This window comes from Bombina bombina, chromosome 5 (genome assembly GCF_027579735.1).
Source record: "Bombina bombina isolate aBomBom1 chromosome 5, aBomBom1.pri, whole genome shotgun sequence".
Classification (NCBI taxonomy): domain Eukaryota; kingdom Metazoa; phylum Chordata; class Amphibia; order Anura; family Bombinatoridae; genus Bombina; species Bombina bombina.
The window spans coordinates 870,409,871-870,437,441 of NC_069503.1; the positions used below are offsets into that span (position 1 = coordinate 870,409,871).

Genomic DNA, 27,571 nt, shown 5'->3' on the forward strand with positions numbered 1-27,571 from the left:
TACTTTAGAGGGCACTCCCTCTATTCCTAATGAGTAATTCCTGTTTATATGGTGAGGAGGCCTTAGTTCCGCCCTCTCAATGTTCCATATGCCTTGATAATGTGATAATATCAAACATGTTTGATACCACGGAGCCGTCCACCTCTGAGGAGTTGTCCTCCAGTGAAGTGAGTACCCTACATTCTTATATCTCTACACATGCAGTTTTTCCATAGCATTGCTGATCCTCCATCTGGAGGGGGGCATTTTTCACCAGACGTTACTACGCAGTTCAGACGGCGGTGTCTGCGGCCTTTAATGCTTTACCTCGCCCTGCTAATCGCAAGCAAAAGGTTACATATTGCACTCCTTCCCAGAGTACATAATAATTTATTGGATTTAACTGAGGGTTATCCGAGGATGAAGTTCTTTCTGAGACTTCAGAGTAGAAACATTCTGGGTTGAAGTCTGCTGCCTCTAAACCCCCGGCTGCGGAGGAACCAGACTTTAGTTTAGGAATTTGCGCTTTCTTCTAAAGGAAGTTTTTGGCGAATTCAGAGGTTCCAGAGGCCAAATTGCCTGATGAACCTTTAATTCCTAAATTGGATAGAGTTTGAGGACAGGGTGGTACCTTATCTTTCCCTGCTCCTGTTAGATGGCGAACATTATTAAGAATGAATGGCGTTATCTTCACCCTTGCTAAACGTACTACTATCCCGCTTGAGGATAGTCCTTCGTTTGAAGAGCCCATGGATAAAAGATGGAAACTCTGTTAAGAAAGATGTTTCAACATATGGGATATTTGTTTCAACCTGCGGCGGCTGTTGCCGCGGTTACTGGAGAAACTACCTTCTGGTGTGACTCCTTATAGGATTTAATCAGGGTGAAGGATCCCCTCAACGTTACATAGAAAAGATTTACGGCCTTGAGGGTTGTTAATTCTTTTATCTGTGCTGCTATTAGGCAGTTTATTCGCTTGAATGCTATGGCTTCAGCTTTTTCTGTTCAGACCCGCCGGCTCTGGCTGAAGTCATGGTCTGCGGATATGACTTCTAAGTCTAGACTTCTTCCCTCTCTTTAAAGGGACACTGAACCCAAATTTTTTCTTTTGTGATTCAGATAGAGCATGCATTTGTAAGCAACTTTCTAATTTACTCCTGCTATCAAATTTTCTTCATTCTCTTTGTATCTTTATTTGAAAAGCAAGAATGTAAGTTTAGATGCCGGCCCATTTTTTGTGAACAACCTGGTTTGTCCTTGCTGATTAGACAGCACTAATAAACAAGTTCTCTCCAGGGTCTGAACCAAAAATTGTCTGTCTCCTTAGCTTAAATGCCTTCTTTTTCAAATAAAGTTAGCAAGAGAACAAAGAAAAATTGATAATAGGAGTAAATTAAAAAGTTGCTTAAAATTGCATGCTCTATATGAATCATGAAAGAAAAAAATTGGGTTCAGTGTCCCTTTAAGGGAATGATTTTGTCTGGTCCAGGCCTGGACTCAATTATCTCCACGGTCACAGGGGGCAAGGGTGCCCTCCTACTGCAAGTGTATATGAACTAATCTAAGGGACGATTTTCTTTCTTTTCGTTCTGATAAAGCCCAAACCCCATGTCAGCAGTCCTCCGCTAAGCCAGAGCAAACCAAGAGCTCTTGGAAGCTGGCTCAGTCCTGTAATAAATCCAAGCAGAGCAAGAAGCCCGTCAAGTCTACGTCAGCATGAATGGGCTGTCCCCGCTCCTCTTCTGGATCCTGTAGGGGGCAGTATGTCGATCTTTTCAGTTGCTTGGTTCAGGGACGTGCAGGATCATAGCTCAGGGTTACTAGATAGGTTTTAAGTCTCAGCCACCCAAGGGCAGATTCCTCCTGTCTTCCTGACCAGAAAGGAGGGAAGCCTTTCTGGGGTGTTTATGGGATCTGTCCTCTAGGAGTTATTGTCCGGGTGCCTATCGCAGTGAGAGGTTTGGGATACTATTCAAACCTTTTTATGATCCATAAGAAGGAGGGAACTTTCAGGTTTGATTCTGAACCTAAAGTGCTTAAGCAGGTTTTTAAATGTCCCTAAGATAGAGACAATAAGGTCCATTCTTCCCCTCGTTTGAGTGGGGAAATTCATGACCACGATAGATCTGAAGGATGCTCCTTTATCGTACCAATCCTCAAGGACCACTTCCAGTTCCTAAGGTTTGCATTCCTGGCCCTTCTGTTTGGTCTAGCTAAAGACATTTTTCAAAGAGTTCTCTTGTATCAAGTACCAGGGTAGAATTCTCGGGTACTATAATAGTCTCCATAGACATGAGAATATACAGACCAGAGACATTGCAAGCTAGCTTCAACATGTCTTGCCCTCCAGATCTCCTTAAGGTCATCTGTGGCTCGGTGTATGGAGGTGATTGTTCTCATGGTGTCCAGCTTGGACATCATTTCCTTTGCCAGGTTTCACCCCAGACTGTTGCAACTGTGCATGCTGAACTAGTGGAACGGCGATCATTCAGATCTGTCTTAACAGATTTCTCTGGACAACCAATCGGGAGAATCACTCTCTTGGTGGTTTTGTCCGGATCACTTGTCTTGGGGGACGTCCGTCTCAAGACCATCCTGGGTGATTGTGGCTACGGTTGCGAGTCTGTCAGGATGGGGAGCCTTTTGTGGTGCCAGGAGGGCACAGGGCATCTGGTCTCAGGAGGTAAAGCTCCCTCCTGATCAAATTTTGGATCTTCGGGCAATATACAATGCTCTGAAGGCTTGGCCTCTGCTGGGTTCGTCCCAGTTAATCAGATTCCAATCAAACAATATATCCTTGGTGGCTTCAACCATCAGGGGGGAACAAGAAGCTCCCTATTTTTGAGGGAAGTATCTCAGATTCTAGTGTGGGGGAGACCTGCATTTGTTCGCTGTCAGCGATCCACATTCTGGGTGTGGACAACTGGGAAGCGGATTTCCTCACCAGACAATCCTTTCATCCGGGAGTATGGTCTCTCCATCTCGAGTGTTTGTAGAGATTTGCAAGAGGAAGATCTTATAACGTCTCAATACCAAGCTACCCAGATAGGGTTTGAGGTACAGGGATCATCAGGCGGAGCTAACAGATGCATTAGCGGTGCCTTGGAGGTTCAATCTAATTTATCCTTTCTGACCGTTACCACTACTTCCTAGTGTAGTGGCTTGAGTCAAGCAGGCTTCAGTGCTACTGACTGCTCCATCTTGGCCGCAAAGGATATGGTTTGCGGATCTAGTGGGGATGTCATCATCTCCTCCGTGGAAGTTACCTTGTCGCAGAGATCTGCTGACCAAGGTCTCTTCGTTCATCAATGTCTAGATTCTCTGAGGCTGACTGCGTGGAGTTTGAATGCTTAGTACCAGTCAAGAGAGGGTTTTCTGTGAGAGTTATTTTTACTCTCATTCAAGCTTGTAAGCTGGTTGCTCGTCGGATCTATCATAAGGTGTGGAGGACCTACTTGTTCTGTTCTCCAGGATGAACTGGAGAAGGGCTTTTCTGCAAGTCCCCTGAAGGGACAGTTTTTGGCCCTGTCCAGATGTGCAGCCATTTGTTAAGGCTCTGCTGGGATCAGACCTGTGTTTAGATCTAAAGCTCCTCCTTGGAGTTTGAATCTTGTCCTAAAGGTTTTGCACTCTATGCATAAAGTAAATTGTTGTCTTGGAAGGTTCCTTTTCTACTGGCTATTGCTTCTGCGCGCAGAGTATCTGTAATTGCTGCCTTTTCTGGATGTGGTTTGTGCCTTGAAGTTCTATCTTCGGGCCACGAAGGAATTTAGACAAACCTCTTTTTCTCTTTTTTCTCTTTCCCGGGAAGCGTAGGGGTCGAAGGGCCTCTTCGACTTCCTTATCTTTTTGTCTAAAGAGTGTATTCCAATTAGCATAGAAATGGCGGAACATAAGCCTCCTCTGAGGATTACAGCTCATTCTACGAGAGCAGTGGTTTCCTCTTGGGCCTTGAAAAATGTGGCCTCTATGGATCAGATTTGTAAGGCGGCTATCTGGTTCTCCTTACATACTTTTTTAAAAATTTTACAAGTTTGATGAGCAGCCTTCGGGAGAAAGGTTTTGCAGGCTGTGGTGCCCTCAGATTAGGGTCCGCCTCTCTTTTTCCCCTCCCATTAGCATTCTGTGTACTCTAGAACTTTGGGTATATGTTTCCCACAAGTAAGTAATGCAGCTGTGGACTCTTCCCATATTAAGATGGAAAACATAAATTATGCTTAACTGATAATTTTATTTCCTTCTGTATGGGAAGAGTGCACAGCTCCCACCCGTGTTCTCCTAAGGGCAGCCCCAAATTTTAAATTTTTTCTTCTGGCACCTTTTTCACTCTGATATTTCTCCTACTGTTCCTTGTTCCCTCGGCAGAATAACTGTGGTTATGAGGAAGTGGGGGAGCTATTTAAGCCTTTGGCTGGGTTGTCTTTGCCTCCTCCTGGTGGCCAGGTTCGGAATTTCCCACAAGTAAGGAATGCAGCTGTGGACTATTCTTATACAGATGGAAATGAAATGATCAGGTAAGCATAATTTATTTTTTTCTTTAGTTTGTACAAGCATAAAACTTTGAAAAAATCATACAGTACAATCTTGTCATCTTTAAGAAACATTTGTATACCTACTCGGGCTGTATTTGGACAAATACACAAAGTATTGTAACACGCAATAGTCTGGTGGTACGACATTACAAAAGACACCAGCATATCAGCATGCCTAGAGGCTAGGGTCTAAGTAAGATTTCGAGTTACTGATAAATCTATTAAAACTTGAAGTATTCTGGGGCGTGTCCGGGCGGCAGCCATGAAAGGCTGCATTACTTGGAGCTCTGCACAACATCAGCATAATCCGCCGATTATCAAAGGCTATGTGACCCATCTGTTTTGTTTGTCTACAGTTATGGACTTATAACACATTGCTCTACAGGCTGATACTACTTTTGCCAGATTAGCCTAAATTGAAGCCCAAGTCTGGACTGTCAGAGGGAAGGCGAACCCCCCCCCCCCCCCCCGGTTCGCCAGGTAAAGCAGTTCTGGAAACTGCAGCAATTGGAACTGTGGGGATAGAAACTGGAGTCTGTTCTACAGCCTCTCTTATGGACAGAGCGTTGAAGGCAGGTGGAGAGAAGGAGAAAAAAGAAAAACCCCAGCAACAGCCACGCACCGGCCTACCTAAAATGGAGCCAGCCGTTAAGCTGAAACTACAGGAAGTGGAAGCACTACTTACTGCTCACTTTGAACAACTCACTAGGGTTTTCAAAGAGGAATGGAGCGCTTTGAGGGTTGAGTGCGTCTCGGCTGCCAGGAGGACACAGTCACCAGCGGTGCCTCCAGCTGCCTGTGACCCGCCTCCTGAGCGAGGTTCCGTGACGAAGGGGCCCTTGGATCGGACCGCCACAGCTGATGACTCTGATCAGCGTACAGAGGACTCAACTCTTCCCGGAGGCAGCCCGCACATCTTTCGCAAGGAGCCTGAGATGGAGTGCAATGTAGTTGAGCGGAGCACAGTGGATAGCATTCTTGGAGTGGACGGAGGGGTAAGACCTCTTCAGTTGGTCCCAGAGAGCCGACTGGATAGGGTACTGGATGATTCGGCTGCAAAAGTCCTTGATAGTTACCATATCATTATCCAAGCAGCAGCTGAGGACTCTACCTTGCAGATACAGCCTTATGCCGATAATTCATTACACATGGCCTCTTACATCTCTGCGACACAAACTGTGAGGATTAGGGTGAGACGCTCACAGGTAGCTCCAGCTCAGTCCCTCGACTTTTATTTCTGGAAAGAGTTGTCTTGCTACCCTTATGTTCATTCCGTGAAAACATTGGGGCTATGGAGCTGGCAACTCACTCTCTTGGGGTACATAATTATATCTAATGTCCCTAGCACTGAATGGCACGGAGTGGGTTGAAAAAGAGACATAAGAATCAGGTCCTCCTCGTTATAATGTACATAAGGACACCTTATTAACCACTGCAGTAGCCACGAAGCCCTGGTTTGTTATATTGAGCCTGCATATAACAAGGGGGGGGGTATTATCCAAACTAATTTGAGCGGTAAAGACTTAGACATAAGACTGCCATATTTATGAGGACTTCTAGTCTGAATGTGTACTAATGGCTGCAAACTGTCCATACACTTCAACCATCTACTTTATGTACAGGTCCTGTATTTTAGTCGTTTTTCCCTCTGGGTATGATGTATATACTTTGCATGTGTCTTATATGAATCAGAGATAGGCTCCTATAAGTATACATATCATTTTTGCTCACTGGTTCAGTTTGGTTGGTATCATTTCCCCCCTCCCCCCTCCACTAATGATGTATTCATATTCTGTAGCCTCCACAATGTTTAATGTTTAGGTTCGATTGGAGCTGGTTCCATAAGATGACCAATAAGTGAAACACAGTATAGGTCTTCTATTAAATACTCGCTTTGTTTTTCCAACGGCTATTACTTCATACTCAGAGCATAACTTCTGCTTGTAGATGCAGCAACCTATAGTCATGCCTCACAACGCTACCTTGCAAGAGCTACAGTGACATTAAAGACCTAACCCCATAGAATGCTATCTCTAGAATTTCAGATTTGAGTTCTTATGTATGATATTTATATTAGAAGTAGTGTATATCCTTTCACTATGTATTTCTTTATTTTCCTAATGCAGGCTGGGGAATTTACATATTATGTTCATGTTCTGTTGGTATGCTATCCGCGGCCGGGGTAGCATGCCCCTAACCTTATCCAGAGAGTCCATCAAAATTACTAGCTACAGGAAATCACACATTATTAAGTGCTTATATCATGTGGGGTTAGATAAGCTGGAGCTCTGTAAATTAATAATTAGCTTCTATGTAATAATAATTCTAGCACCCACATATTTTATTTTCCAGAGGTTTTACCCAGCACATGTGAATAGAGCTCCTAGTCTGATTGTATAAGAGGTGTATATAGCTATTTGTTATAATAGTACCTTACAAGTTTGGTAGTATAGCTTCAACCCCAACGATATAGGGTGACAGAGGATAGACCATGAGATTTATAGCTCTATGTATAATTGTTATGGGGTTGTAGATGCGAATAATAACTGATTGTGTTTGTTCTACCTATATTTTTGTGTAGTGTATCATCATTAAATACTGTTATTAAGAGAGCTAGGCAGCTGGTTATGGATATGATTATATATTACACAGACCTCCCAATGATTCTAACTTCCTAGAACTTAACTGCATTACTCTAGAAATCTAGCAGTCATATATCTGGATAGATCAATTAGCACAACTGTTTGTGGAGATTTCATCTCATATCTTGTATTGTATAGTTTTGCATCTTACTGAACTACTATAATATAGCACCTATAACAACTTGTCAGTTTATCAGGCTCAGAAATTATAGCTTTCTCTGAAGGATTAAAATTCATCCCCATTTTATTTTCTATATTACTTAGTTTTTAAATATTTGTTCAACCATAGTGAAAATTGTTTATTCCATCCCTTGTAAAAAGAAAAAATAAGATTCACTAATTGAGATCCAAGAGTGGTCTCTAAAAGTTTTTAACAGCCCTCTTTAGCTAAATAGCTTGTCCTAAGACTCTGAGAGGTCCAATAGAGGCCTTATTGATCATTTAGAGGGTGTTTAGTTGGGCATAATTTTCACATCCTGTTTATACTAATGTCATGTACTTTCTCTTTCCGTGTCTAAATCTGTTTATGGTTTGACTGTTTTGTAACTATTTCTTTGTTTACTTTGCGCTGACATTTCAGCTTTGTATGCCTTATTATGAATCTTAATTAAAAAAAAAATAATTAAAAAAAATATATAAAAACTTTAAGTATTCCATTTGGTATTGCTTCATTCTAGTCATCAAGTTTGGAATTTCAATCTACAAAGCAGCTGTTACGTACATTATTATTATTATTTATTTGTATAGCGATGCAAAATTTTGTAGCGCAGGATACAAAGGTAAGAGTATACAATGACAGAGTTACGTAAGATACAAATACATAACATAACGGACTAAATAAAATTAGTAGTGGAGGAGGAGGGCCCTGCTCTGGAGAGCTCCCAGTCTACTGGTTGACGGTGTAGAGACATAAGGTTTGGGGCTCCTTGTCACATGGATTGTAGTTGCAGCATCAATTCAAGGCAATTCAAGATTTATTTTGGTTAGGATGAAAAACATAAGATACCAAGAGAGTGCAAGGATACCTCTTTAGATGAAAGAGGCAGAACTGATTTTTCTGTAGCCAGAGAAAATGTGATGATTCTAACAGTAGTACACTTCTCCGGTCTAGAAAATAGGAAGAATATCTGAGCAGAATGCAGGTTCTTACAGGGGAGTGGAAGCTCAAAATTCCTCAGCGCCTATCTTGTTGGCTTAAATAGTCACAAAGACTCCAGTACCGCTGAGGCCTAAGCCTCATTCAGCAAGAGCTGACTTTACCTCCTGGGCAATAAACACTTCTGTTTACTTGAAAGAACATTGTAAATTTGCACCTTGGTCTTAACCTCATACAGGTTGAATAATGGAGCCTTGGCTGGGGTAATAATTGGGAAAACTATGTGCTGTATTGCAGAAATAAATACATTTTATTTGTTTTTCTTTTTATATATATATATATATATATATATATATATATATATATATATATATATAATTTGAGACTATCTTTTCCCTACCTTGTTTTTTGCTCAAGTCTGACCTAGTAAGTGCTACTTGAGGGAGCCAAGAGAAACAAAGTTGTAGTCACCATTTTTACATATTTTATTGGCTCCAACCTCATTGAAGCACTTACCAGGCTCCACCCATTCTGGCTTTTTCTAGCGAACAAAGCTATTTTTGATCTGTGTTTATGGGAGAGAACACAGAGTGCTGGAGCTTTAGGTTTTCTTTCATATAGTTGATAAGAGTTCATGATCCATTACTCCTGGTAATTACCTTTCCTGCCACTAGGAGGAGGCAAAAATTCCTAAACCTCAGAGCGCTATATGAACCCTCCCACCTCTATGGTAATCAGTCTTGTCTTTGCCTCCGCTGGAGGTAGTTGAAGAATGAAGATGTGCAAGATTGTTTATTTTATTTTAGGGTTTCCTGGTTAGGACCCTGAAGTACCCCTCTTCAGTACTGACTTGAGGGACATATTTAGAGTATTAGGCATTGATGGTAAATGTTGCGCATACCTCATTTAATATTTCTATTGTTGGCATAATAACTATCATTTTCACATAATAATTTTTTTTATTTGCGTTTTATTATAATTATATTCATAAATGTAGTACCTGTCAATCATATGTGTCTAGACCGCCCAAACCGTTTCCTCATGCATAGAGTGACGTTGACAGAGGGTTGTACCTCTGTAATGTCACAATGAGGGCGGATGTTATCCCACAGAAATAATAGTTCTGCCTGCTTTCGATGCGCGCTCCAGTATCGCCTTACTGTGCGCATGCTCAAGATTTCACACAGACGTATGTAAACAGTAAATCACGAGATTCACTGTTTACATCGTGTGGTGAACTAGAAGCGATTTCAAAACCCCTACGATTATAATGAGCATTTAATTATGTATGACAAAATGGTAAAGGGAAATTCACTTAGAGCGGCAACATTTTATTTTATTAGTATTTAATATAAATATTTTTAACTGACTTTATCACATTGAGTCTATTTAGAGTTAGACAGTAATATATAACTAGACTTATATAACTATAAATAACTAATATATAATTAATATATAACTAGACCCTCTAACAGATGAGACGAAGCTGCTGGCGGCTATCCGTGTAAAGAATTATAGTGTTCTGCGCCTCGTGACAAGACCGCACAGGCTCACTGGAGGTGAACGATAGCCCAACACAATCGTTTCTAATATAAATATACAAAGTGCAAAGTAGGATCGCCGTCTTCATAAGAAGAGTGGCTTAAGTGCGGCGTAGAAATGTATTATATATGCAAGTGTAACTTTATATAGAACATGCATACAGTACCTGGCAATATGTCTGACCATGTGCAGTTACAGGATGCGCAAATTATATCAGTTATATTCAATTATAAGCAAGAGCATGTTGTTACTTTTTTATATACAAGTAGCTATAATGTTTTGACATTTATTTCACAAACCACTTATTATTTCTAGCACACTGTGCACGATCGCACACAGTGGAGGCTTTATGATTTATTTCTCTATTGTTTAATTATTTTTTTTTATTTTTTTTTTATTTTGCTCCTTCGCAAAATTTAATAAGTTTCTCAAGCACGTGCTCTTGCTTATAATTGAATATAACAGTTGTAATTGAATATAACTGATATAATTTAACATTGTTAACGCGTATGGGGAGGGCGGTGTTTGAGAAAGATGACGCAATACGGACTTTAGCGCATGTGCATTGAGGACGAATACTAAGGCTATTGTAAAAAGCCTGTCAACTGACATGGATCACAATAAAGCTAAAGCCATGCGGTCATAGGAAAAAAAAATAGAGTTTGGAGCGGGGACGGCGGATAAACGGCAGGGAATAGTATATTTGCTGGCATATATTGATATATAGAAGGTATGTTAAAAAAAAAAACGGTTATAATGATTCTAAAGCAGTTACTTTCAGATGGCACTTAGTGATATTACTGTGTTTACCATCACTTTAAGCTTATCTTTATCATTTTTATTTAAAAGGATAAAGATATTGTTTTCTGACATTTAGGAAACTTCCTTTGCACTTATTTGTCTTTAATTTCTTTCTTTAGGATATGCTTGAACCTTCTACTGATAACATTTTTATTATTAGGTTAAAAGCTTTTGAGGTAAGTTTATATTAAGGGGCTCCTTCAAGAATACCCATGGCCAGCTTTATTAGTGCTAGTTTCATTAGCACATATACTTGAGCTCAGATGGATATTTTATATTTTTTATATATATATATGAATGTGTATAAACCTTTTAGCGCCTTTTTGTTTTTTTGACACTTAGCGTAGCATTCTTTTGAGTGTTTGGCGCCTTTTTTGTGTTTATATAGGTATCCTGGGTGCTGTGGTCGCTGCTTTTAGTAGCAGTTGGGCTGCTAGGTGGTTGGTGTGGGTTCCCCACTCCTCTGAGCTCTGTATGTACCATGAATCACGCTGATTCTTTGCAAGTTGGGCCTAATCCAGATTTGGAAGCTATTGCAGATAAACATTTTTCTATCATTTATAAATGGGTTTTGTGCAAACAGGCTGAGGTTCTCTCTCGTGCTCGATTGTGTAATGCTTGTCATCAAAAATGTTTGCATAGTGACCAACCTATTACATATTAAAGGGATTGTCTCTCATTCTGTCTGTTGTATACAGGAACAATTGGGACACTCCCCCCTCCTTATCTAAGGGAGTACATCATGTCCACTATCACAGATCTGATGGCTGCCTCCCCCGCCATGTAAAAGGAAAAGGTCAGTGTCTGATTTGCCTTCTACTAGTGCTGGTATTCCTGAATCTCATTTTGAGTCAGTTATGTCTGGGGGAGGCGTTATCTGATGATCAGGGAGTTTGTCAGGCTGTTAATACTGATTAATCTCCCTGTGTTTTTATTCAAGACTGGGTTAATGCACTCTTTGCTTAATAAGTATTGCTTGCTTTAGAGGTTTCAGATTATTACTCTGCTGGGGAGACTTCTAACGGTCAGCTAGATACTTATTTTAAATATCAGGATAAATTGTCTGAATTTTTTCCTGTTCCTATGCCTGTCTGTAAAATTCGGCTGAGGATTGGCGGCTTAAGCCTTTAAGTATTTTTAGTCCTTCTCAGAGATTTAAAGGGACACAAAACCCAAATTTTTTTTATTTTGTGATTCAGATAGAGCATGCAATTTTAAGCAACATTCCAATTTACTCCTATTGTCAAATTTTCTTCGTTCTCTTGCTATCTTTATTTGAAAAATAAGGCATCTAAGCTAAGGAGCCAGCCAACACTTGTTTATTGATGGGTGAATGAATCCACCACTCTGCAAGAACAACCCAGGTTGTTCACCAAAAATGGGCCAGCATCTAAACTTACATTCTTGCTTTTCAAATAAAGATACAAAGATAATGAAGAAAATTTGATAATAGGTGTAAAGAAAGTTGCTTAAAATTGCATGCTCTATCTGAATCACGAAAGAAAAAAATTGGGTTCAGTGTCCCTTTAAGAAAAAGTATCCCTTTCAGTCTGCTAAGTATGAGCATTTTGATAATGTCCCTAATGTGGATGATGCTATTTCTGCCTTAGCTAAAAAAAACTACTCTTCCTATGGAAAATAGTTTTAGACACATTAGATAGGAAGCTTGATTCCTCTTTAATAGCTGTTGCTATTGCTGATGTATCAGCTGCTATCTCTAAATGGTAAGAGAATCTCTCTGCTCAGGTTCTGGATGAGTCTGATAGAGATAACTTCCTAGAGCTTTTAGAGTTACTTAAATGTGCGAATGCTTTTGTTGGTGATGCTATTCTTGCTATAATTAGAATTAGCTCTACGAATTTGTGTCTTTCTGTTGGTGCCAGACTAAAAATATTTTTTTTCCTTTTCAAGGTAATAGACTTTTTGGTACTGAACTGAACAATTTCATTTCAGCAGCTGCTGGTGGCAAGAGTAAGTTTCTTCCACAAGATAAGAAGTTTAAGGGTAAATTTTAAACTTCGGGTCAATTTTGTTCCTTTCGTCAATTGAGCAAAATTCAGCTGCCTCTTTTCCAAATCAAATCAGCTCAGGTAAGTCCTGGAGGCCTGGTGCCAATTGGCACAAGTTCAAGCAGTCCAAAAATGCCACCCCGACTTCTAAGTCAGCATGAAGGTTTGGCCCCCAGTCTAGTATCTTTGGTAGGGGACAGGTTGATGCATTTTCAGGATGCATGGTTTCGCTCAGTGCCAGACACTTGGGCTCTGAAAATTGTCTCTCAAGGGTATCTAATAGGCTTCCATTCAAAGCCCCCCATAGACAAATTTTTACTTTTAAGGGTGCCAAGGAACACTATGAATGCTCGAGATTTTCTTCAATATGTTTCAGGTATAGAATTTTTTTGTGGTTATAGTCCCAGTTCCTACTTTAAAGCAGGGGAAGGGGTTTTACTTGAATATCTTTATAGTTCCTAAGAAAGAGGGAACTTTTTGGCCTGTTTTAGATTTAAAGATTTTGAACAAATTTGTCAGGATTCCAACTTTCAAGATGGAAACCATAAGGACTTTCCTTCCTTTCATTCATCAAGGTTTCTTTATGTCGACCATAGACTTAAAGGATGCCTATCTGCATGCTCCTATTCATTTGGATCATCACATGTTTCTTAGGTTTGCCATTCTGGACAAATATTATCAGTTTGTGGCGCTTCAATTTGGTCTGGCCACTGCACCAAGAATCTTTTCTTACGTTCTGGGTGCCTTGATTTCAGTAATAAAGTCTGAGGGGTTCTCTGTTTTTCACTATTTGGACAATATCTTGGTTCAAGCTCCATCTATACCCACTGTTTTGCAAACCTGTCCTCTAACCTCCCTAACAGGCCAGATTTTTAGGATATCTGAACTGGAGCACAGGTGAAATGGTCAGCTGATTAGTAAACATGGTTATTTTGCCTGCTCTCAACCAAGGTAATCCAGAAAATCTCATGAATCTCATGTCAACCAAATGTTGTCATTTTTTCAGCTTCATAGTTGCAATATAAATTTGCCAAAAAGTTATTTTCTGGGATTTTAATTAGATTCAGTCTCCATGAGATTAACGTCTGCTAGTCTGAATCTCCAGGCTCAGGCTTTCCCTTCAGTATCTTTCTGCATGGAATTCATAGGTTTGATGGTGGCAGCATTAGCTTAGCTTCATATGAGGCCTCTTCAGCTTTGCATGCTAAATCAGTGGAACAGGGATCATTCCTAGTTATCACAAATTATCTTCCAGAGTTCTCATGAAAGGCAATCTCTCTCATGTTGGTTAGTTCCCCAGCACCTTTCTCAGGGAGCAAGCTTTGCTCATCCTCTGTTGACTGTAATTTTGACAGATGCAAGTCTGTCCGGCTTTGGTGCTGTATGGTGTCCATGTCTGGCTCAAGTAGTTTGGGCTCCCTGGAAAGCCAGGTTGCCCATAAATATTTTGGAACTCCAAGCAATTCACAGGACTCTTCTTTTTTGGCCCCAGTTAAGAATAGAATCCTTCCTTCAGTTTCAGTCAGACAATGTTACAACTGTGGCTTATATCAATCACCAAGGGGGAACCAGGAGTTCCTTGGCAAGGAAGGAAGTTTAGAAAATTCTGGATTGGTCAGAGATCCATCATTGTCATATATCTGCTGTTCATGTTCCAGGAGTGGACAATTGGGAAGCAGATTTTCTCAATCATCAGACATTCCATCCAGGGTAATGGTCACTTCATCCAAATGTATTCATTCAGATTGTGTAGCTTTGGGGCCTACCAGAGATAGATCTCATGGCTTTAAACAACAAACTTCCTCAGCATTTCTCCAAGTCCAGGGATCCAAGGGCTCTGGAGACAGATGCTCTGAGAATGCTTTGGTCGTTTCGGCTAGCTTATGTGTTTCCTCCTCTGATTCTGTTATCCAGGGTTATAGCCAAGATCAGGCAAGAGAATGCATCAATGATTCTAATTGCTACAAAATGGCCTTGAAGAGTTTGGTTTGCAGATCTGGTTCAGATGTCAAGTTATCAGTCCTAGCCTCTTCTTTTAAGAAAAGATCTTCTGTCTCGAGGCTCGTTATTTCCCAGGAGGTCTGTTTTTTAATACTTTTGTTGTGGTGATTAGAATACTCTAGTATAAGGGTTTAAAGGCCTTTATCTCTTGGTGTTCTTTTTATAATTATTCTTGGCATTCTTTTATGATTCCTAAAATTCCTGAGTTTCTTCTAGATGACTTGCATAAAGGTCTTTCTGACAGTTCTTTTAAAGATCAGATTTCTGGTCTCTCTGTTCTTTTTAATAGGAAAATTGTGATTCTTCCTGATATGCATATTTTTTTGTTCAGGCGTTATCTTGAATAAAGCCTGTAATCAAACCTATTTCTCCTCCTTGGATTCTTAATTTGATTCTAAAAGTTTTGCAGTCTTCTCCTTTTAAACCTATGCATAAGGTGGATATTAAGCCTATTTCCTGGAAAACTTTATTTCTTTTGGCTATTTTATCTGCTAGAAGAGTGTCTGATTTTTCGGCACTTTCTTCTGATCCTCCTTATTTGTTTTTTCCTAAGGATAAGGCTATTTTGAGAACTTCCTTTGATTTTCTGCCTAAGGTTGTTTCTTCTGACAATATTAGTAGAGAAATTTTGGTTCCTTCCCTTTGTCCTAATCCTAAGAATTCTTCTGAGAGACTTGGATGTTGTCTGGGCTCTGAAATATTATCTTGAGATTACTAAATATTTCAGACAGACTAATTTGTTTGTATTTTGCAGGTAAGCACAGAGGGCAGAAGGCATCTTCTGTTGCTCTGGTCTCTTGGATTAAACAGTTAATTCATATGGCTTATGTAGAAGCCTGTCAAACTCCTAAACGTATCACAGCTCATTCTACTCGCTCTGTATCCACTTCCTGGGCATTCAAGAATGAGGCCTCTGTGGAACAAATTTGCAAGGCAGCTACTTGGTCATCCTTGCATACTTTTACTAAATTCTACCATTTTGATGTTTTTGCTTTATCTAAAGCTGCTTTTGGTAGGAAAGTTCTTCAGGCAGTGTTATGTTTTTAGATTGCGTTTATAAAATTATATAAAATGATTTTTCTGTTTATCTTTTGGTAAACGGATGTTTATCCCTTCCTTTTTTCTTCCATTACTCATGGCATCTGCCACATCTTTGGTATTAGTTTTGAGGAGAAATAGATTGTGGTCTCTTATCACCTATATGAAAGAACACATAATTTATATCTTACCTCATAAATTCCTTTCTTTCATGGTGATAAGTCCACAAGACCCCACCCTGATTTTTTTTTTACTTTTTTTTTTTTTGGCACATCCTTTTTCTTTCATGTAATTGGCAAGAGTCCATGAGCTAGTGACGTATGTGATATACAATCCTACCAGGAGGGGCAAAGTTTCCCAAACCTCAAAATGCCTATAAATACACCCCCCAGCACACCCACAATTCAGTTTTTACAAACTTTGCCTCCTATGGAGGTGGTGAAGTAAGTTTGTGCTAGATTTCTACGTTGATATGCGCTTCTCAGCTTTTTTGAAGCCCGGTTCCTCTCAGAGTGCAGTGAATGACAGGGAGTATTACCTATTGAATACAGTGGTCATCCTAACGGGGATCTATTTCATAGGTTCTCTGTTATCGGTCGTAGAGATTCATCTCCTACCTCCCCTTTCAGATCGACGATATACTCTTTTATACCATTACCTCTGCTGATTCTTATTTCAGTACTGGTTTGGCTATCTACTTTATGTAGATGAGTGTCTTTTGGTAAGTATGTTTCCTTTATTTAAGACACTCTCAGCTATGGTTTGGCACTTTATATTTAAAGTTCTAAATATATGTTTGTACTTATATTTGCCATGATTCAGGTTTATCAGTATATTTCCTTTTTGCAGACTGTTAGTTTCATATTTGGGAAATGCATATAAAAACAAAAAAAACACACAAAAAATTTCTTACCTGAAGTTTTCAAATTGACTCTCTTTTCTAAATTGCGGGCTGTTAGGCTCGTGGGAGCGCAAAATGCTATAATTTATTGCGTCATTTTTGGCGCGAGAATTACATTTGTTGATGTAATTTCGTCATTTCCGGCGTCTTAGTTGGCGCAGAGTTTTTACACGTAGTTGCATCATCTATGACGCTCGTGTTTGTTGCAGACATTTTTGGCGCCAAAAAATATTTTGTCAGTTGTGAGCGTCATACTTTACGCCAAGCTTTTGACATTATTTAAGACTTCATTTCTTTTTGCTTCTGGTTTCCAGAGGCTTATTTTGTTTTGCATTTCTTTCCCATTCCTGAAACTGTCATATAAGGAAATTGATATTTTGCTTTATATGTTGTTTTTTCTCTTACATTTGCAAGATATCTCAAAACTGTTCCTGTATCAGAAAACACTGTTTTATTCCTGCTGACTGATATCAGTCCTACCAAAGCTAAGTTAATATATTTTAATGTTATGAATTTTTATCTTTAGCTATGGTTTGTAATAAGTTATCATGATAAACTTTTACATGCAGAGAAAATGTCCATCCGTATTAATGCATTGTCTATTGCTATTCTTTTAACATTTAATGTACAAGATATACCTGGGAATTCTATTCAGAAGGCTTTGTCTGCCATCCTGCCTTCTAATAAAATGTAAAGGTCTTTTTTAAACTTCTCATTTTGTTGATGAATTTTCAAATGACCGACAACATACTGAATTATCCTTCTCTGATGAGGATTTATCGGATTCAGAATATCCTTCATCAGATATTGACACTAACAAATCTACTTTTTTTTTTTTTAAATGGAGTACATTCGTTCTTTGTTGAAAAAGTGTTGATTATATTGGATATTGAGGAGACTAGTCCTCTTGATTTTAAGGCTAGCTAACATTTAAATTCTGTTTAATAACCTCCTGTGGTTACTTCAGAGTTTTTTTTTCCAGTTCCTAATACTAGGGAATGGAATAGGCCTGGTACTTCTTTTATTCCTCCTTTAAGGTTTTAAAATTGTATCCTTTGCCAGCAGTTAGTTTGGAATTTTGGGAAAAGATCCCCAAAGTTAATGGGGCTATCTCTACTCTTGCTAAACGTACTACTATACCTATGGAAAATAGTATTTATTTTAAAGATCCTTCAGATGGGAAACTTGTATTTTATCTAAGGAAAATTAATTTATTTTCAGGTCCCTTTCTTAGGCCTGCAATTTTTTTGGCTGATGTTGCAGCTGTTTCATCTTTTTTGGTTGGAAACTTTAGCGCAACAAGTGTTAGATTATGATTTGTTTAGCATTGTTAACTTGATTCAACATGCTAATAATTTCATTTGTGATGCCATTTTTTGATATCAAAATTGAGGTTAAATCTATGTCTTTAGCTATTTTAGCTAGAAGAATTTTGTGGCTTAAATCTTGGAATGCTGATTTGATTTCTAAATCCAGATTTCTATTTTCTTTCCTTCCAAGGTAATACATTATTTGGTTCACAGTTGGATTCAATACTTTCAACTGTTACTGTGGGGAAGGGAGTTTTTTTGCTTCAAGATTAAGTTCTAAGGGTAAATCTTAAGTTTATATTCGTTTTTGTTCTTAATAAGGAACAGAAACCTAATTCTTCCCCAAGTAATATGTTTCTAATTGGAAGCTTTCTTCAAAATGGAATGAATAAGGTGCGGCCCTTATTCCAGCTTAGCTGGTAGGGGGCAGGTTAAGGTTTTTCTAAAGTTGTTTGGTTCAATTCGGTCAAAACTTCTTAGATTGGGGTACAGAATAGGATTCAGAGTTAAACCGCCTGTGAGAAGTCTTTTTCTCTCCCACATATTCCATCTATCCGAGTAAAGGCTCAGACTTTCTTGAAGTGTGTTTCAGACCTGGAGTTATCTGGGGTATTCATACCAGTTCCGTTTCAGGAACGGGGTCTGGGTTTTTTTTCAGAACTATTCATTATCCCAAAGAGAGAAATTCTTTTGAATTGTCATGTAAGAGTGCCATCTTTCAGAATGGTGATTATAAGGTCTATTCTGCCTTTTGTTCAGCAAGGGCATTATTTGCCCACAATAGACTTACAGAATGCATATCTTCATATTCTGTTTCATTCAGATTATTTTCATTTTCTGAGATTCTCTTTTTTAGACAAGCATTACCAATTTGTTGCTCTTCCTTTCTGGCCTAGCGACAGCTCTAGGAATCTTTTCAAAGGTTCTCGGTGTTTCCTTATTTGGACGATATCTTGGTACTTGCTCAGTCTTTTCGTTCTGCAGAATCTCATACAATTCAACTTCTGTTGTTTCTTCAAAAGACATGGTTGGAGGATCATTTTACCAAAAGTTCCTTGATTCCTCAGACAAGGGTCACCTTTTTTAGGTTTCCAGATAGATTGTGTCAATGTCTTTGTCTCTAACAGACAAAAGACAATTTATATTGGGTTCAGGTTGTCGGAACCTTCAATCTCTATTATTTACTTCAGTAGCTATATGCATGGAAGTTTTAGGTCTCATGACTGCAGCATCGGACTCTATTCCCTCGTTTTCATATGAGACCTCTCCCGTTTTTAATGCTGAATTAATGGTGCAGGGATTATTCTAGGATATCACATTTAATATCCTTGAATCCCAATATTCAACTATCTCTGACTTGGTGGTTAGATCACCATCGTATAGTTCTACGGGTCTCTTTGGTTCATCCAAGCTGGACCATGAACACAACAGATGCGAGTCTTTTAGGTTGGGAAGCTGTCTGGGGATCTCTGACAGCACAAGGGGTTTGGAAATCTCAAAAGGCAAGATTACCAATCAATATTTTGGAACTCTGTGCGATTCTCAGAGTTCTTCAGTTTTGGCTTCTATTTGAAGAGAGAGATGTTTATTGGTTTTCAGAAAGACAATGTCACAACTGTAGCGTATGTCAATCATCAGGGTGGAACTCACAGTCCTCAGGCTATGAAAGAAGTATCTTGGATACTTGCTTGGGCAAAATCCAGCTCCTGTCTAATTTCTGCGGTCCATATCCCAGGTATAGACAATTGGGAAGCGGATTATCTCTGTCGTCAAGCTTTACATTCGGGAGAGTGGTCTCTTCACCCATATGTGTTTTTTCAAATTGTTCAGATGTGGGGGCTTCCAGAAATAGATCTGATGGCATCTCATCTAAACAAGAAACTTACCAAGTACCTATCCAGGTCCAGGGATCCTCAGGTAGAAGCAGTGGATGCATTGACACTTCCTTAGAGTTATAAACCTGCCTATATTTTTCCCCCTCTAGTTCTTCTTCCAAGAGTGATTTTCAAAATCATCATGGAGCATTCGTTTGTGCTGCTGGTGGCTCCAGCATTGCCGCTCAGGTTTTGGTATGTGGATCTTGTTCGGATGTCCAGTTGCCAACCTTGGCCACTTCCATTAAGGCCAGACCTTATATCTCAAGGTTTGTTTCTTTCATGTATTTAGCAAGAGTCCATGAGCTAGTGACGTATGGGATATACATTCCTACCAGGAGGGGCAAAGTTTCCCAAACCTTAAAATGCCTATAAATACACCCCTCACCACACCCACAATTCAGTTTTACAAACTTTGCCTCCCATGGAGGTGGTGAAGTAAGTTTGTGCTAGATTCTACGTTGATATGCGCTTCGCAGCAGGCTGAAGCCCGGTTTTCCTTTCAGAGTGCAGTGAATGTCAGAGGGATGTGAAGAGAGTATTGCCTATTTGAATACAATGGTCTTCCTCTAGGGGATCTATTTCATAGGTTCTCTGTTATCGGTCGTAGAGATTTCTTCTCCTACCTCCCTTTTCAGATCGACGATATACTCTTATATACCATTACCTCTACTGATTCTCGTTTCAGTACTGGTTTGGCTATCTACTATATGTAGATGAGTGTCTTGGGGTAAGTAAAATCTTATTTCTATTTATGACACTCAAAGCTATGGTTGGGCACTTTATATGTAAAGTTCTAAATATATGTTTTAAACTTATATTTGCCATGATTCAGGATAATCAGTATTCCTTATTTCAGACTGTCAGTTTCATTATTTTGGGATAATGCATATGAATATATATATTTTTCTTACCTTAAAAATTTTCAATTGACTTTTTTCCCTGTGGGCTGTTAGGCTCGCGGGGGCAGAAAATACTTCAATTTATTGCGTCATTTTTGGCGCAAAATTTTGTCATTTCCGGCGCCATAGTTGACGCCGGAAGTTTGTTCATGGTTGCGTAATTTTTTGGCGCATTTGTGTTACAGATGTTTTTTGCTGACGTCATACTTGGCGCCAAAAAAGTGGGCGTCGTACTTGGCGCCAAAAAATGTGGGCGTCTTACTTGTTCCACTTTTTTTCACATTATTTAAGTCTCACTTTTTTGTTGCTTCTGGTTGCTAGAGGCTTGTTTATTTTGCATTTTTTCCCATTCCTGAAACTGTCATTTAAGGAATTTGATAATTTTGCTTTATATGTTGTTTTTTTTCTTTTACATATTGCAAGATATTTTCAAACACTGTTCCTGTATCAGAAAATGCTAAGGGATTCCTGTTGACTGATATCAGTCCTACGAAAGCTAAGTTCATTTATTTTAATGTTATGAATGTTTATCTTTAGCTATGGTTTGTAATAAGTTATCATGATATACTTTTACATGCAGAGTCCATTAGTATTATGCTTTATATATTGCTATTCTTTTTACATCTTATGTACAAGATATACTTAGGAATTTATAAGAATATTTCTGATTCTATTTTAAAGGCTTTGTCTGACATCCCGCCTTCTAATAAAAAAATGTTAGGTCTTTTTCAAACTTCTTATTTAGTTGATGAAGTTTCAAATGACCAACAACATACTGAATTATCCTTCTCTGATGGGGTTTTTTTCTCATTTCAGAATTTTCTTCATCAGATATTGACACTAACAAAACTACTTTTTTATTTTTTAATAGAGTACATTTGTTCTTTGTTGAAAAGGTGTTGATTATTTTGGATTTGGATTGGTAACTAGTTATTTTGATTTAAAGACTAGCTAACATTTAAATTCTGCTTATTAACTTTTTGTGGTTTATTCATAAGTTTTTTTCCAGTTCCTGATTCTAGGGAATGGAATAGGCTGAGAATTTCTTTTATTCCTTCTTTAAGGTTTTTAAATTGTATTCTTTGCCGGCAGTTAGTTTTCAGTTTTGAGGAAAGATTCCCCAAGTTAATGGGGCTATCTCTACTCCTGCTTAACATACTATTATTCTATATGAAATAGTATTTATTTTTTTCCTTCAGATGGTTGTATCTTATTTAAGGGAAGTTATTTATTTTCAGGTACTTTTCGTAGACTTGTAATTTATTTGGCTGATGTTGCAATTGCTTCATTTCTTCTGGTTGGATACTTTAAGATCAAGTATCGGATTATGATTTGTTTAGCATTGTTAAGTCAGCATGCTAATAATTTCATTTGTGTCGTCATTTTTTGATATTTTTGCAAATGAGGTTTAATCTATGTCTTTAGCTATTTTAGCTAGAAGAACTTTGTGATTTCAATCTTGGAATGCTAATTTGATTTCAATTCCATATTTCTTTTCCAAGGTAATCAATTATTTGGTTCATAATTGGATTCAATTCTTTAATTGTCACTCTGGGCTTCAAGTTTGAGTTCTAAATTTTAAGCTTACATTAGTGCCTTTTTGGTCAGTGATTTTTGTTCTTACTAAGGAACGGAATCCTATATTCTTCCCCAAGTAACATGTTTATAATTGAAAGTTTTTCTTCATTTAATTAAGCCATTTAACAGTTCAAAGTCAGCTCCCCAAATTTGCTTGTAGGTGCGGTTCTTATTCCAGCTTAGCTGGTAAGGGGCAGGTTAAGACTTTTTTGAAATTGTTTGGTTCAAATCGGTCCAAACTTCTTAGATTTTGGGTACAGAATAGGATTCAGAGTAAAACCGTCTGTGAGAAGTCTTTTTTTCTCTATCATATTCCAGCTATTCCAGTAAGGCTCACACTTTTCAGACCTGTATGTTTTGGGTACTTGTGAAGCGCGGCTGATTACCCGTTGGGGTTCAAGGCGCTGCTCAGACCTGGAGTTTTTCTGGGGTATTTATATCAGTTCCATTTTTAGGAACAGGGTTTGGGGGTTTTATTCAAAACTATTCATTGTCCCAAAGATAGAAAATCTTTTTGAATTGTCATATAAGTGTTCCATCTTTTAGAATGGTGTTTATATGGTCTACTCTGCCTTTTTGGTCAGTAGTGGCATTATTTGTTTACAATAGTTACAATAGATGCATATCTTCATTTTCTGATTACATTCAGATTATTTTCTTTTTCTGAGATTCTCTTTTTTTGACAAGCATTACCAATTTGTTGCTTTTCCTTCTGGTATAGCGACAGCTCTAATAATCTTTTCAAGGTTCTCAGTGTTTCCTTATTTGGACGATTTCATGGTTCTGCGGAATCTAATACGATTCAAATTTGTTGTTTCTTCAAGACATGGTTAGAGGATCTTTTTATCAAAAAGCTCCTTGATTCCTCACACAAGGGTCACCATTTTTAGGTTTCCAGATAGATTGTGTCAATGTCTTTGTCTCTAACAGACAAGTGACAATTTTATTGGGTTCCGTTTGTCGGAACCTTCAGTTTCTATTTTTTCCTTCAGTTGCTATATATGCATGGAAGTTTTAGGTCTCATGGCTGCAGCATTGGATTCGATTCCCTTTGCTCATTTTCATAGGAAAACTTTCCAGTTTTTTATGCTGAATTAATGGTGCAGGGATTCTAGGATATCACTTTTTATATCTTTGAATCCTAATGTTTAACTATCTTTGATTTGGTGGTTAAGATAACCATCATTTAGTTCTACGGGTCGCTTTGGTTCTTTCAACCTTGACCATGATCTCTACAGATTCAAGTCTTTTAGGTTGGGAGGCTGTCTGAGGATCTCTGTCAGCACAAGGGGTTTGGAAATCTCAGGAGGCGAGATTATCATTTGATATTTTGGAATTCCGTGCATTTCTCAGAGTTCTTCAGTTTTTGGCTTCTTTTTGAAGAAAGAGACATTTATTGTTTTTCAGACAGACAATGTCACAACTGTGGCGTATGTCAATCATCAGGGTGAGACTATCAGTCCTTAGGCTGTGACAGAAGTATCTCGGATATTTGCTTGGGCTAAATCCAGCTCCTATCTAATTTCTGTGTTTTTTTCCCCAGGTATAGACAATTGGGAAGCGGATTATCTCTGTCAATCAAGCTTTACATCCGGGAGACTGGTCTCTATACCCAGATATGTTTTTTTCAAATTGTTCAGATGTGAGGGCTTCCAGAAATAGATCTGATGGCATCTCATCTAAACAAGGAACTTCCCAGGGGCCTATTCAGGTCCAGGGATCCTCAGGCGGAAGCAGTGTATGCATTGACACTTCCTTGGAGTTATCAATCTGCCTATATTTTTTTCACTTCTGGTTCTTCTTTTTAGAGTGATTTTCAAAATCATCAGAGAGCAATCTTTTTTGTTGCTGGTGGCTCCAGCATGGCCGCACAGGTTTTGGTATATGGTTCTTGTTCGGATGTCCAGTTGCCAATCTTGGTCACTTCCATTAAGGTCAGACCTTATATCTTAACATTCGTTTTTTCCATCAGGAATTCAAATTATTAATTTGATGGTTTGAAAAATGAACGCTTAGTACTTAGTCATAGAAGTTTCTATGACTCAGTGATTAATACTATGTTGCAGGCTCGTAAATCTGTGTCTAGTAAGATTTATTATCGAGTTTGGAAGATTTACATCTCATGATGCTCTTCTTATAAATTCTCTTGGCATTCTTTTAGAATTCCTAGGATTTTATAGTTTCTTCAGGATGGTTTGGATAAGGGTTTTTGTCTGCAAGTTTCTTGAAAGGACAAATCTCTGCTTTTTCTGTGCTGTTTTCACAGAAAAATTTGTTAATTTTTCTGTTTATTCGTTGTTTTGTTCAGGCTTTGGTTCGTATCAAGCCTGTCATTAGGCCAATTTCTCCTCCTTGGAGTCTTAATTTGGTTCTGAGGGCTTTACAGGCTCTTCCGTTTGAGCATATGCTTTCTTTGGACATTAAAATTACTTTCATGGAAAGTATTGTTCCTTTTAGACATCTCTTCAGCTAGAACAGTTTTTGAATTATCTGCTCTTTCTTGTGAGTCTCCTTTTTCTGATTTTTCATCAGGTTAAGGTGGTTTTGCTGTCGTGTTTCAATTTTTACCTAAGTTGTGAATTCTAACAACATTAGTAGAGGAATTATTGTCCCTTCCTTGTGTCCTAATCCTAAGAATTCTTTGGTAAGATTCTTTCATTCTTTGGATGTGGTAAGAGTTTTGAAATATTATGTTGAAGCTACTCAGATTTCAGAAAGACTTCTAGTCTATTTGTTATCTTTTCTGGTTTTAGGAAAGGTCAGAAGGCTTCTGCCATTTCTTTGACATCTTGGCTAAAGCTTTTGATTCATCATGCTTATTTGGAGTCAGGTTAATCCCCGCCTCAGAGGATTACGGCTCATTCTACTAGGTCAGTTTCTACTTCCTGGGTTTTAAGAATGAAGCTTTTGTTAATCAGATTTGCAAAGCAACGACTTGGTCTTCTTTGCATATTTTTACTAAATTCTACCATTTTGACGTTTTCTCTTCTTCAGAAGCAGTTTTTGGTAGAATAGTATTTCAGGCAGCTGTTTCAGTTTGATTCTTCTGCTTATAATTTCAGTTTTTTTCATTATAAGATTAAAACTTTTTGATTTGGGTTGTGGATTATTTTTTCAGCGGAATTGGCTGTCTTTATTTTATCCCTCCCTCTCTAGTGTTTCTTGCGTGGAAGTTCCACATCTTGGGTATCTGCTATCCCATACGTCACTAGCTCATGGACTCTTGCTAATTACATGAAAGAAAACATAATTTATGTAAGAACTTACCTGATAAATTCATTTCTTTCATATTAGCAAGAGTCCATGAGGCCCACCCTTTTTGTGGTGGTTATGATTTTTTTGTATAAAGCACAATTATTCCAATTCCTTATTTTTGATGCTTTCGCTCCTTTCTTATCACCCCACTTCTTGGCTATTCGTTAAACTGAATTGTGGGTGTGGTGAGGGGTGTATTTATAGGCATTTTAAGGTTTGGGAAACTTTGCCCCTCCTGGTAGGAATGTATATCCCATATGTCACTAGCTCATGGACTCTTGCTAATATGAAAGAAATTAATTTATCAGGTAAGTTCTTACATAAATTATGTTTTTTCCATCAGGATCTCAAATCATTTAATTTGATGGTATGGAAATTGAACGCTTAGTCATAGAGGTTTCTCTGACTCAGTGATTAATACTATGTTGCAGGCTCGTAAATCTGTGTCTAGAAAGATTTATTATCGAGTTTGGAAGACTTACATCTCATGATGCTCTTCTCATAAATTCTCTTGGCATTCTTTTAGAATTCCTAGAATTTTACAGTTTCTTCAGGATGGTTTAGATAAGGGTTTGTCTGCAAGTTCTTTGAAAGGACAAATCTCTGCGCTTTCTGTTCTGTTCCACAGAAAAATTGCTAAACTTCCTGATATTCATTGTTTTGTACAGGCTTTGGTTCCTATCAAGCCTGTCATTAAATCAATTTCTCCTCCTTGGAGTCTTAATTTGGTTTTAAAGGCTTTACAGGCTTCTCCGTTTGAGCCTATGCATTCTCTGGGCATTAAATTACTTTCTTGGAAAGTGTTGTTCCTTTTGGCCATCTCTTCTGCTAGAAGAGTTTCTGATTTATCTGCTCTTTCTTGTGAGTCTCCTTTTCTGATTTTTTATCAGGATAAGGCGGTTTTTGCTGACTTCGTTTAAATTTTTACCTAAAGTTGTGAACTCCAACAACATTAGTAGAGAAATTGTTGTCCATTCTTTGTTTCCTAATCCTAAGAATTCTCTGGAGAGATCCTTACATTCTTTGGATATGGTAAGAGCTTCGAAATATTATGTTGAAGCTACTAAAGATTTCAGGAAGACTTCTAGTCTATTTGTTATCTTTTCTGGTTCTAGGAAAGGTCAGAAGGCTTCTGCCATTTCTTTGGCATCTTGGTTTAAGCTTTTGATTCATCATGCTTATTTCCCCGCCTCAGAGGATTACGGCTCATTCTACTAGGTCAGTTTCCACTTCCTGGGTTTTTAAGAATGAAGCTTCTGTTGATCAGATTTGCAAAGCAGCAACTTGTTCTTCTTTGCATACTTTTACTAAATTCTATCATTTTGATGTTTTCTCTTCTTCAGAAGCAGTTTTTGCTAGAAAAGTACTTCAGGCAGCTGTTTCAGTTTGATTCTTCTGCTTATAATTTTTTTTTCATTATAAGATTAAAACTTTTGATTTGGGTTGTGGATTAATTTTTCAGCGGAATTGGCTGTCTTTATTTTTATCCCTCCCTCTCTAGTGACTCTTGCGTGGAGTTCCACATCTTGGGTATTTGCTATCCCATACGTCACTAGCTCATGGACTCTTGCCAATTACATGAAAGAAAACATAATTTATGTAAGAATTTACCTGATAAATTCATTTCTTTCATATTGGAAAGAGTCCATGAGACCCACCCTTTTTATGGTGGTTATGATTTTTTTGTATAAAGCACAATTATTCCAATTCCTTGTTGATGCTTTTTGCTCCTTTCTTATCACCCCACTTCTTGGCTATTCGTTAAACTGAATTGTGGGTGTGGTGGGGGTGTATTTATAGGCATTTTGAGGTTTGGGAAACTTTGCCCCTCCTGGTAGGATTGTATATCCCATACGTCACTAGCTCATGGACTCTTGCCAATATGAAAGAAATTAATTTATCAGGTAAATTCTTACATAAATTATGTTTTCCGCATTTCCTCTATTTATTGTGCTCTGTTGCATTCTCTGTCAGCTTGGCTATACATCAGACTGATTAACATAGAGGTGTGAGGGTTTATATAGAGCTTTGGGGTTTGGGAATATTTGCCTCCTCCTAGTGGCAGGAAAGGTAATGTAATCAGGAGTAATGGATCGTGGAGTCTTATCACC

At 38.4% G+C, this 27,571-nt stretch overlaps 1 protein-coding gene across 1 annotated transcript in view; it reads left to right on the forward strand.

Annotated features, from left to right (window-relative positions):
- ASXL3 (ASXL transcriptional regulator 3) overlaps positions 1–27,571 on the forward strand; it is a 539,404-nt gene that overhangs the window by 466,112 nt on the left and 45,721 nt on the right. The gene's annotated exons all lie outside the window — the stretch shown is intronic.